The sequence below is a fragment of the Leucoraja erinacea genome, chromosome 11, assembly GCF_028641065.1.
Source record: "Leucoraja erinacea ecotype New England chromosome 11, Leri_hhj_1, whole genome shotgun sequence".
NCBI lineage: Eukaryota > Metazoa > Chordata > Chondrichthyes > Rajiformes > Rajidae > Leucoraja > Leucoraja erinaceus.
Genome location: NC_073387.1, coordinates 58796752 through 58810371, shown reverse-complemented (window position 1 = coordinate 58810371; position 13620 = coordinate 58796752).

The following is a 13620-nucleotide window of genomic DNA, read 5'->3' as shown; positions in this document are numbered from 1 at the left end:
ATTCACCTACAACACCTGACACCAAGCGTCTCCACTTACGGCAACATATGGCAACATACGGCAACATACGGCAACATACGGCAACCTACGGCAACATACGGCAACCTACGGCAACCTACGGCAACATACGCAACGTACGGCTACATACGGCAACCTACGGCAACATACGGCAACATACGGCAACATACGGCAACATACGGCAACATAGGGCAACATAGGGCAACATACGGCAACATACGGCAACATACGGCAACATACGGCAACATACGGCAACATACGGCAACATACGGCAACATACGCAACATACGGCAACATACGGCAACATACGGCAACATACGCAACGTACGGCTACATACGGCAACCTACGGCAACATACGGCAACACACGGCAACATACGGCAACATACGGCAACATAGGGCAACATAGGGCAACATACGGCAACATAGGGCAACATACGGCAACATACGGCAACATACGGCAACATAGGGCAACATACGGCAACATACGGCAACATACGGCAACATACGGCAACATAGGGCAACATAGGGCAACATACGGCAACATAGGGCAACATAGGGCAACATAGGGCAACATATGGCAACATAGGGCAACATACGGCAACATACGGCAACATAGGGCAACATAGGGCAACATACGGCAACATACGGCAACATACGGCAACATACGGCAACATACGGCAACATACGGCAACATACGGCAACATACGGCAACATACGGCAACATACGGCAACATACGGCAACACACGGCACCATACGGCAACCTACGGCAACCTACGGCAACATACGGCAACATACAGCAACATACGGCAACACACGGCAACATACGGCAACCTACGGCAACATACGGCAACACACGGCAACCTACGGCAACATACGGCAACACACGGCAACATACGGCAACATACGGCAACATACGGCAACATACGGCAACCTACGGCAACCTACGGCAACCTACGGCAACATACAGCAACATACGGCAACACACGGCAACATACTGCAACCTACGGCAACCTACGGCAACATACAGCAACATACAGCAACATACGGCAACACACGGCAACATACTGCAACCTACGGCAACCTACGGCAACATACAGCAACATACAGCAACATACGGCAACACACGGCAACATACGGCAACCTACGGCAACATACGGCAACATACGGCAACATAGGGCAACATACGGCAACATACGGCAACCTACGGCAACATACGGCAACCTACGGCAACCTACTGCCCAGAAAAAATGCCTAAAAGCCCTGTCCCACTGTACGAGTTCATTCAAGAACTCTCCCGAGTTTAAAAAAAAATCAAACTCGTGGTGAGCACGTAGAATGTACGTGGCGGGTACATTGGAGCTCGGGGACGTCTCTTAGCGGCTCATAACGCTAACGGCAGGTACTCGGGAAACGCGGTAAGCTCGGGAAGACTGGTGAAGATTTTTCAACATGTTGAAAAATGTCCACGAGAGCCCCGAGTACCTATGAGCGGCCATTACCGTAATTCTCCGAGTTCGAATCAGGGGAAAACTCGGGAGAACTCATGAATGAACTCGTACAGTGGGACAGGGCTTTTAGTGGGACAGGCAGCATAAAGCTTGAGTTGGCGGGACATTGGCCGGAGCGGTCATTTTCCTTGGTCACTTCTCCTGGGCGTTGATCGAATGCACGCAGCCAGCAGTGTGGATTTTGTGAAGTAACTTGCATAAAACTTCAGTGGAATCTGCAGAATGTTTTCTAAACTCTCTGGGTAAGAAGCCCAGCTTCTCGTTGCCAGCTGCCAATTATAATCCTATTCTGCTGTAAAAAAGCTATTAAAACACTTCACATACAAAGATATGATTACAGCCCGCAAGGATAGTGTTTGGGCCTTCCACTGCCTGCATCTGCTTACAATCTTTCCCCTGCCATGAATAATCAGAGGGGATTAGTCATCTATTGTTCAGTAAATCCTTACTATGTTGCAGTTGAATGTTTGGGTGAACAATAATCCACACCAGGGCAAGAAATCTTCCAATATCCTTTCTCCCATCTGCAGATCTTTTGCAGTAATTATTTTGGCAGATGCACAAAAGCTGATTGTTATTTTGTGTTTGTTTTTTAATTTGTAGTTTGTGCCATCTCTATCTGTCTTTCTACATATTTGTCTTCATTCTCCACCACCTATCTCCCATCAATATCTTTCTTTTAAATCTCACGGTTCATATTTCTCTCCGTTTCCCCACTTACCCCTTTCACTTCACTAAACCATATAACCATATAACCATATAACAATTACAGCACGGAAACAGGCCATCTCGACCCTTCTAGTCCGTGCCGAACACATAATCTTCCCTAGTCCCATATACCTGCGCTCAGACCATAACCCTCCATTCCCTTCCCATCCATATAACTATCCAATTTATTTTTAAATGAAAAAAACGAACCTGCCTCCACCACCTTCACTGGAAGCTCATTCCACACAGCTACCACTCTCTGAGTAAAGAAGTTCCCCCTCATGTTACCCCTAAACTTCAGTCCCTTAATTCTCATGTCATGTCCCCTTGTTTGAATCTTCCCTACTCTCAGTGGGAAAAGCTTTTCCACGTCAACTCTGTCTATCCCTCTCATCATTTTAAAAACCTCTATCAAGTCCCCCCTTAACCTTCTGCGCTCCAAAGAATAAAGCCCTAACTTGTTCAACCTTTCTCTGTAACTTAGTTGCTGAAACCCAGGCAACATTCTAGTAAATCTCCTCTGTACTCTCTCTATTTTGTTGACATCCTTCCTATAATTAGGCGACCAAAACTGTACACCATACTCCAGAATTGGCCTCACCAATGCCTTGTACAATTTTAACATTACATCCCAACTAAACCATCCTAGCACAACCAGAGAGCGGTCCTCAACTACTATCTACCTCATTGGTGACCCTCGGACTATCCTTGAGTGGACTTTGCTGGCTTTAGTTTTAGCTTTGAGTTTTCTGTTTTAGAGATACAGCGCGGAAACAATTTTCAGCCCACCGGGTCCGCGCCGACCAGCGATCCACGCACGCTAACACTATCCTACACACGCCACGGACAATTTTTACATTTACCCCCAAGCCAATTAACCTACAAACCTGCACGTCTTTGGAGAGTGGGTGGAAACCGAAGATCTCGGAGAAAACTTACGCAGGTCACGGGGAGAACGTGCAAACTCCGTATAGACAGCACCCGTAGTCAGGATCGAACCCTGGTCTCCGGTGCTGTGAGGCAGCAACTCTACCGTTGCTTGGTTTATACTCTCTAGAATTTAGGAGATTGAGAGGGGATCTTATAGAAACTTACAAAATTCTTAAGGGGTTGGACAGGCTAGATGCAGGAAGATTGTTCCCGATGTTGGGGAAGTCCAGGACAAGGGGTCACAGCTTAAGGATAAGGGGGAAATCCTTTAAAACCGAGATGAGAAGAACTTTTTTCACACAGAGAGTGGTGAATCTCTGGAACTCTCTGCCACAGAGGGTAGTCGAGGCCAGTTCATTGGCTATATTTAAGAGGGAGTTAGATGTGGCCCTTGTGGCTAAGGGGATCAGAGGGTATGGAGAGAAGGCAGGTACGGGATACTGAGTTGGATGATCAGCCATGATCATATTGAATGGCGGTGCAGGCTTGAAGGGCCGAATGGCCTCTACTCCTGCACCTATTTTCTATGTTTCTATGTTTCTATGTTGCACCACCGTGACCACCTCTGCTCTAAATGTTATTCCCTTATCATGTACACTGTGAATGGCTCGATTGTAATCACTAGGGTTGAGATTTTTGATTGGAGAAAGGCTAACTTTGATGCGATGCGAGATGATTTAAAAGGAGTGAACTGGGACATTTTGTTTTATGGGAAAGATGTAGAAGAGAAATGGAGGACATTTAAAGGGGAAATTTTAAGAGTACAGAATCTTTATGTTCCTGTTCGGTTGAAAGGAAACAGTAAAAATTGGAAAGAGCCCTGGTTTTCAAGGGAAATTGGACATCTTGTTCGGAAAAAGAGGAGATCTACAATAATTATAGGCAGCATGAAGTAAATGAGGTGCTTGAGGAGTATAAGGAATGTAAAAAGAATCTTAAGAAAGAAATTAGAAAAGCTAAAAGAAGATATGAGGTTGCTTTGGCAAGTAAGGTGAAAGTAAATCCAAAGGGTTTCTACAGCTATATTAATAGCAAAAGGATAACGAGGGATAAAATTGGTCCATTAGAGAGTCAGAGTGGACAGCTATCTGCAGAGCCAAAAGAGATGGGGGAGATATTGAACAATTTTTTTTCTTCGGTATTCACCAAGGAGAAGGATATTGAATTATGTGAGGTAAGGGAAACTAGTAGAGTAGCTATGGATACTATGAGGTTCAAAGTAAAAGAAGTACTGACACTTTTGAAAAATATAAAAGTGGATAAGTCTCCAGGTCCTGACAGGATATTCCCTAGGACATTGAGGGAAGTTAGTGTAGAAATAGTCGGGGCTATGACAGAAATATTTCAAATGTCATTAGAAACGGGTATAGTCCCCGAGGATTGGCGTACTGCGCATGTTGTTCCATTGTTTAAAAAGGGGTCTAAGAGTAAACCTAGCAATTATAGACCTGTTAGTTTGACTTCAGTGGTGAGCAAATTAATGGAAAAGATACTTAGAGATAATATATATAAGCATCTAGATAAACAGGGTCTGATTAGGAACAGTCAACATGGATTTGTGCCTGGAAGGTCATGTTTGACTAATCTTCTTGAATTTTTTGAAGAGGTTACTCGGGAAATTGATGAGGGTAAAGCAGTGGATGTTGTCTATATGGACTTTAGTAAGGCCTTTGACAAGGTTCCTCATGGAAGGTTGGTTAAGAAGGTTCAACTGTTGGGTATAAATGCAGGAATAGCAAGATGGATTCAACAGTGGCTGAATGGGAGAAGCCAGAGGGTAATGGTGGATGGCTGTTTATCGGGTTGGAGGCAGGTGACTAGTGGGGTGCCTCAGGGATCTGTGTTGGGTCCTTTGTTGTTTGTCATGTACATCAATGATCTGGATGAAGGTGTGGTAAATTGGATTAGTAAGTATGCAGATGATACCAAGATAGGGGGTGTTGTGGATAATGAAGAGGATGTCCAAGGTCTACAGAGTGATTTAGGCCATTTGGAAAAATGGGCTGAAAGATGGCAGATGGAGTTTAATGCTGATAAATGTGAGGTGCTACACCTTGGCAGGACAAATCAAAATAGGACGTACATGGTAAATGGTAGGGAATTGAAGAATACAGTTGAACAGAGGGATCTGGGTATAACCGTGCATAGTTCCTTGAAGGTGGAATCTCATATAGATAGGGTGGTAAAGAAAGCTTTTGGTATGCTAGCCTTTATAAATCAGAGCATTGAGTATAGAAGCTGGGATGTAATGTTAAAATTGTACAAGGCATTGGTGAGACAAAATCTGGAGTATGGTGTACAATTTTGGTCGCCCAATTATAGGAAGGATGTCAACAAAATAGAGAGAGTACAGAGGAGATTTACTAGAATGTTGACTGGGTTTCAACAACTAAGTTACAGAGATAGGTTGAATAAGTTAGGTCTTTATTCTCTGGAGCGCAGAAGGTTAAGGGGGGACCTGATAGAGGTCTTTAAAATGATGAGAGGGATAGACAGAGTTGATGTGGACAAGCTTTTCCCTTTGAGAATAGGGAAGATTCAAACAAGAGGACATGACTTCAGAATGAAGGGACAGAAGTTTAGGGGTAATATGAGGGGGAACTTCTTTACTCAGAGAGTGGTAGCGGTGTGGAATGAGCTTCCAGTGGAAGTGGTGGAGGCAGGTTCATTGGTATCATTTAAAAATAAATTGGATAGGCATATGGATGAGAAGGGAATGGAGGGTTATGGTATGAGTGCAGGCAGGTGGGACTAAGGGGAAAAAAAATTTGTTCGGCACGGACTTGTAGGGCCGAGATGGCCTGTTTCCGTGCTGCAATTGTTATATGGTTTATATGGTATTGTCTTTCCGCTGACTGGTTAGCACGCAACAAAAGCTTTTCACTGTACCTCGGTACACGTGACAATGAACTAAACTGTAAACTGGAAACTGTCTCTTCCCCAAGGACATCTCTCTCCGCCCATTGACTTTGCTGTAATTTTAATTAAGTTACACATCAGTCCTTCAATCATTTCATTCTCTGTGACTTAATAACTGATCGATTATTTGAGAGATGGTATATTGTGGTATATTATTGGTATATCTTCAAAACGCTGATAGATTCCCTGTATATTCAAACAACTTAGAATGTATTTGATTAATGGGGGCGGTCTGATAAATGTGGCAGTTATAAATCGAGCAATGTCATAGAATGATAGAACAGGCCCTTCGGCCCAACTTGCCAATGGTGACCAAATGTGTAGGAAGGAACTGCAGATGCTGGTTTAAACACAAAGCTGGAGTAACTCAGCGGGACAGGCAGCATCTCTGGAGAGAAGGAATGGGTGACTTTTGCGGATCAAGACCCTTCTTCTTCAGAAGACCTTTCTGGAGAAGGTTCTGGACCCGAAACGCCACCCATTCCTTCTCTCCAGAGATGCTGCCTGTCCCGCTGAGTTACTCCAGCTTTTTGTGTCTCTCTTTGTCCATGCCGGCCTGTTTTATAGAACTGAGTCATCGCAGCCTCTACGGAGGCTGTCCATTCCGGACAGGCGACGTTTCAGACCGAAGGAGGGTCCAGGACCAAAGTGTCCTCTGTCCATTCCTTCCACAGATGCTGCCTGACCTACTGGGTTTTTCCAGCACTTTGGCTTCGGCCTAAAACCAGCCCGGCTTGAAAGGAATTACGAGTGGCAAAGAGGAACGTAAAATAAAAGACTGTTTAATTTTATATTGTCAAAAGAGGGAGATTTAAGGTTATGCCGTTTCCATGGTAACCTTTATGGAACACGTTAATGCAATTAGCATCACAAGCACGAAGAGCAATTATTAATCGATCACAAGTCACCATTAATTCATTTCCAAATGATAAAAGCCACGGAGCAGTGATTGGTGTGGGTGTTAGGAGTAAATATTAATATTTGGTTATGTTTGTAATTGCTTCATGAAGTGTTTGTGGTTATTTAATTAGATTTATATGCAAAAGAGCGATATCCAGGCAGTGGATAAATAACCTCAGAATATCAATTATTTGTCAGCATGTAAATTATTGCCGAGGTTTCTAGCGGTTAATCACACACGTGAGGCAGCGGCGGTAACCGCAGTGCCTGTCCGACGGCTCGCACGCTCCTGGCTACACCTTCAACAAATAATTCCAACATGCCCCGCTGTCAGGCCAAGGCTACACTGGGTCACAATGCACATCCAGACCACCGGACACGAGCTGAGATCATTATACTATCAACTTTATTTGAGTAGGGGAATCTAGAACCAGAGGACCCAGAGTAGAGGAATCTAGAACCAGGGGACACAGAGTAGGGCAATCTAGAACCAAGAGTACCCAGTGTAGAGGGAATCTAGAACCAGGGGACCCAGTGTAGGGGGAATCTAGAACCAGTGGACCCAGAGTAGGGGAATCTAGAACCAGGGGACACAGAGTAGGGCAATCTAGAACCAAGAGTACCCAGTGTAGAGGGAATCTAGAAACAGGGGACCCAGTGTAGGGGAATCTAGAACCAGGGGACACAGAGTAGGGGAATCTAGAAGCAGTGGACCGAGAGTACGGGAATCTAGAACCAGAGGAACCAGAGTAGGGCAATCTAGAACAAAGAGCACCCATTGTAGAGGGAATCTACAATGGCCCAGCCCGAGGGAGGAACGGCACTCCCGCTGGAGTGGCCCAGCCCGAGGGTGGAACGGTACTCACGTGAGGGCGATCTGGTCCGGGGGCTGGGACGGTGCTCCGGTGGCTGGGGCGACGTTCTGGCGGCGGTGTCTAGAGTCCTGGGTTCAGCCGTGGGCCGGCGGCTGCGTGTGCTGGACTGAAGGTGCGGCGGCTTCGACCACCCCGGGCCGCAGTGTTTGAACCGGCCCGTTCGCGGGGTTCGGTGAGCTGCGGGACTGTTTATACCACCGCCCGGTGGGGAATCGCCTCAGCGCAGAGGGAGCAGAGGGAGAGACTGCAACCCTAAGATTTTTGCCTCCACCACAGTGAGGAGGTGTTTGGAGGACTCACTGTGGTGGATGTTAATTTGTGTTTATTGTTGTTATTATTGTATCATTGTATGTATGACTGCAGGCACGAAATTTCGTTCAGACCGTAAGGTCTGAATGACAATAAAGGAAATTCAATTCAATTCAATTCAATTCAATCTAGAACCAGAGGACCCAGTGTAGAGGGAATCTAGAACCAGAGGACCCAGTGGAAGGGGAATCTAGAACCAGTGACCAGAGCAGGGGAATCTAGAACAAGAGGAGTCAGTGTAGAGTAATCTAGAACCAGCGGACACAGAGCAGGGGAATCTAGAACCAGTGGACCCAGTGTAGAGGATCTAGAACCAGTGGACCGAGAGCATGGGGAATCTAGAGCCAGATGAGACAGTGTAGAGTAATCTAGAACCAGAGGACACAGAGTTGGGGAATCTAGAACCAGAGAACCTAGAGTAGGGGAATCTAAAACCAATGGAGCCAGTGATGGGGAATCTAGAACCAGTGGACCCATAGGGGAATCTAGAACCAGAGAACCCAGAGTAGGGGAATCTAGAATCAGTGGACCCAGTGTAGGGGAATCTAGAACCAATGGAGCCAGTGATGGGGGATCTAGAACCAGTGGGCCCAGTGTAGGGGGATCTAGAACCAGTGGGCCCAGTGTAGGGGGATCTAGAACCAGTGCCCAGTGGAGGGGAATCTAGAACCAGTGCCCAGAGCAGGGGAATCTAGAACTATAGTGTAAGGGGAATCTAGAACCAGAGAACCCAGAGTTGGGGAATCTAGAGCCAAACCCAGTGTAAGGAGAATCTAGAACCAGTGCCTGTTTGCTTAGATTATTACTGGTTCACAATCCTGTACCGAAGTATGTAAGCGTGCGCGGGTGGGATCACCTTCACTGGATGAAAGCAGCACACAGGAAATAGAAGCAGAATTAGGCCGATTAGTCCCTTGTGTCTGTGGAGCGACTGAGTGAGATCCTGGCTAATTGTTTTACCTCTCGTGTCAAATTAATGTCCCTTGCATCACTTAATATCTAAAAATACTTCAATACCTGCCTTGAGTATATTCACCAATGAGACCTGCACAGTCCTCTTGGATAGTAGCTCCATGCAGGCACAGAGTCACACACAGAAACAGGCCCTTCGGCCCTACTTGGCTGTGCTGACCAAGATGCTCCATCTAAGTGGTAGAGTTGCTGCCTTACTGCTCCAGAGACCTGGGTTTGATTAACACTATCCTACACCAGGTACAATTTTACAACCATCCTACAAACCTGCACGTCTTTGGAGTGTGGGAGGAAACCAAAGTTATCAGGGAAAACCCACGCAGGTCACGGGGAGAATGTGCAAACTCCGTACAGACAGCACCCGTAGTCGGGATTGAACCCGGGTCTCTGGTGCTGGAAGAGCTGTAAGGCAGCAACTCTACCGCTGAGCCACTACTGTGGGTTTTCTCTGAGATCTTCGGTTTCCTCCCACACACCAAAGACGTACAGCTTTGTAGATAAATTGTCTTGGTATATTTTAAAATCATCCCTAGTGTGTGTAGGATAGTGTTAGTGTGCGGGGGATCGCTGGTCGGCGCGGACCCGGTGGGCTGAAGGGCCTGTTTCCGCGCTGTGTCTCTAAACTAAACGAAGGATTTGTGTTAAATGATGAACACACTGCTGTGTTTACAGGCCACAGATAGAGCAGCGAACAATCCCGTGGAGACCAAGCACCAACGCAATGCCCTCCATCACTAACTCTACACAATCCCGGCCATCCCCTGACACGTGCAAATACATTGGCCATCGATTACTGCAAACCATTATTGATGGCAAAACATTGTTTCCAACACAATGCCATTAATCAAAAATATCAAATCCTCATTACACTGCATCGCTAATTGTCTCGTATATAAAACCCTGCCTTCTTTTAAGCCTTAATTATGAATGAGGTGGCTGCTATCTGTAAGTAATCCAAGTCGGAGTGCTTGTTTTTAATGGGATATAAGTGCAGACCCAGAACCATCTCAATAAAAATGTAGACGCAAGGAACTGCAGACGCAGGTTTTACAAAAAAAGACACATTAATGCTGGAGTAACTCAGCGGGTGCAGCAGCATCTATGGAGCTAAGGAAATAGGCAACTTTTCGGGTCGAAACCCTTCCGGGTTTCGGCCCAAAACGTTGCCTATTTCCAGAAGGGTTTCGGCCCGAAACGTTGCCTATTTCCTTCGCTCCATAGATGCTGCTGCACCATAACTCAGCGGGCCAGGCAGCATCTGTGGAGAACATGGATAGGTGACGTTTCACAGAGTGCTGGAGTAACTCGGCGGGTCAGGCAGCATATGTGGAGAACATGGATAGATGACGTTTCACAGAGTGCTGGAGTAACTCAGCGGGTCAGGCAGCATCTGTGGAGAACATGGATAGGTGACGTTTCACAGAGTGGGAGCATCCTTCAACTCAGCGAGTCAGGCAGAATCTGTGTTCAAGAACATGGATGCTGGTGACGTTCACAAAAGTGCTGGAGTAACTCAGCGGGTGCAGCGGCATCTATGGAGCGAAGGAAATAGGCAACGTTTCGGGCCGAAACCCTTTCAGAAGGTTTCGGCCCGACAACGTTGCCTATTTCCAACTAAGGGTACAGAGAAAGGTTGAACAAGTTAGGGCTTTATTCTTTTGCCAGAAGGTTTTCCTTAGTTTTAAAAATCCATAGACAGAGCTGCTGCACCATAATTCAGCGGGCCATTCAAGCATCTGTGGAGAACATGGATTAGGGACTGAAGTTTAGGGGTAACATGAGGGGAGCACTTCCTTACTCAACTCAGGTTATGTGAATAATGTGCTTCAAGAGGTGGAACTGCAGATTTTGGAAAATTAAAAATAAAGAGTTAAAAATGGGAAGGGAAGGAGGGTCAGTGGGTCTGAGCAGCATCTATGGAGCGAAGGAAATATGGTTAACGGTGAATATCGAGTTGGATACTCTTCTCAGAAGTATTGTTCTCATCTCGCTGCTATATGGGGAAGAAGGTACAGGAGCCTGAAAACCGTGACCTCCAGGTTGAAGAACAGCTTCTTCCCAACAACCATCAGGCTGTTGAACACTGCACAACACTGACCTCAGCAACTGTGATCTTCTGTGGACTGGGTCTGTGTCACTACGGCCTTTGATCTTGCAATTTTACGGTTACTTGGTATTCCTGTCGTGAATGTTTTGGCGTTATTGAAAACTGTCCAGGTCCACCACGGATATTCCGGCACCCTTGGTTCCAGAGCCTTGCCGGGCCAACAGAGGTCACGGCCTCCAAGAGAGGAGTCCAACGGCACCGGAACGTTCCAGCCGTGGAAGTCGGCTATGGGAACGGATCCGCCAGCTCCGGCCGGGCCGGAGTTCCAGAGCCTCGGCCACAGGGGGCAGATTCGACCCGCTGATCGGCTGCGGAAGTCCCGATGAGGTCGAGATCGGCCGCCTTACCCGGCCGAGGTGACACATTTTGGGGCGGACTTCAGGGGGAGAGGGTGGGGGGATTTTTCCCGGATTAAACGGGGGGGGGGGGGGGGGGCAGTAAATCGGTGGTGGACCTGTGTATTTATCTGTGTGCCAACATGTTAACACAGAGATAAATATAATCTAGAATACATTAAATAAATATCTGTATAGGGTGATTTCACGAAAGGTCACTGGAGCGTAGATCCGCACCCACGTGACCGAAAATCTCAAGTGGAGGACATGCTAGACATCCGGTACATGTTAGTGGATGGGAAAACACGCACTTTCCCACCCGTTAAAAACATCGGATATGTTAGTTAGTCAATAATGCCTTACTTTTGACCGTGAAATTCAGCGAGCAAATGCGATAATAGATCCCGATATTTTGGACCTTTAAATCTCCACGGCAAATGTCCGCTGTTCACTTCCGCTGGATTGGCACCTTCAGCTCCCTCTTTAATTTACCTTAGTTTCTATCTTTTATTTGGACTGTACATCTAGGTAGCTGTGCCTCACGGTCACCCCGACTGGCACAGTAAATTGCAGATCAAAACCTGGCCGTTTTCGATGTTTTTAACGGGTGGGAAAGTGCGTGTTTTCCCATCCACTAACATGTACCGGATGTCTAGCATGTCCTCCACTTGAGATTTTCGGTCACGTGGGTGCGGATCTACGCTCCAGTGACCTTTCGTGAAATCGCCCTATAACTGAGTGACCGTAGTCACGTGTGTGACCCAAAAGATGAACAATTGTGGAATACATCTCTTGTAATTCTGAAAGCATTGCAGGTATATTGTTTTGCAATGTACATATGATTCACCTTTTCTTCTGTTTCTCAAGTGAAAATTTGTTAAGGGTGGTGCTGACAATGTTTGTCTAGGGTGGGAGGTAAAACACGGCCGGTCACGTGTGTGACATCATTGTGTGCAGACTGTGTGAATTTTGAAAAGCTAACATTTTCATGCCTGTAGCAGACGTGCACTATAGTTGTGTGGGCAGGACAAGAGCAATGAATAAGATTCATCTCAGACTTATTTTTTTTAAATGTATTAAACTCGGTCTGATCCCCACCTGGTCACGTGTGTGACATTCCGGTTCACTTTCCAGAGAATGGGCCCAGACGGTGGAAGGCTGTTGCTGAGATCCACCTGGTTTGCTTTTCTAAGCCTCACAACTAGTCCAGGTTCAAGGCTGGCGAGTGTCAGTGTGTACGGCTGCATCTACTGATTGAGCTGGGTGTGATTATGTATTGGCCCTGTAAGTTTCATAACATGGAGATTTAGATTTAATGATATCCTGGGTCTAACATTTAGACTTGGATATTCACATTCATCCCCACATCCAGCGATTGAATAATAATTAAAAGAGAGAGACTTCCCGCCTGCTGTTTGTCTCTCAGCGATCTTTAATCTAGACCAGCTGTTCAGTGTCGGCTCACAGATTCAGAGTGTTGTACCAGACACATGGAAATATAATTAGCCTGAAAAGAACAAACAATAGTTTGGCGCTGTCTTGCTGCCTTATTCGCAGAGTCAATAGAGAGTCAGGCATCTAGCACGGTGGCACAGCGGTAGAGTTGCTGCCTTACAGTGCTTACATAGAAACATAGAAACATAAAAATTAGGTGCAGGAGTAGGCCATTCGGCCCTTCGAGCCTGCACCGCCATTCAATATGATCATGGCTGATCATCCAACTCAGTATCCCGTACCTGCCTTCTCTCCATACCCCCTGATCCCCTTAGCCACAAGGGCCACATCTAACTCCCTCTTAAATATAGCCAATGAACTGGCCTCAACTACCCTCTGTGGCAGAGAATTCCAGAGATTCACCACTCTCTGTGTGAAAAAAGTTCTTCTCATCTCGGTTTTAAAGGATTTCCCCCCTTATCCTTAAGCTGTGATCCCTTGACTTGGACTTCCCCAACATCGGGAACAATCTTCCTGCATCTAGCCTGTCCAACCCTTTAAGAATTTTGTAAGTTTCTATAAGATCCCCTCTCAATCTCCTA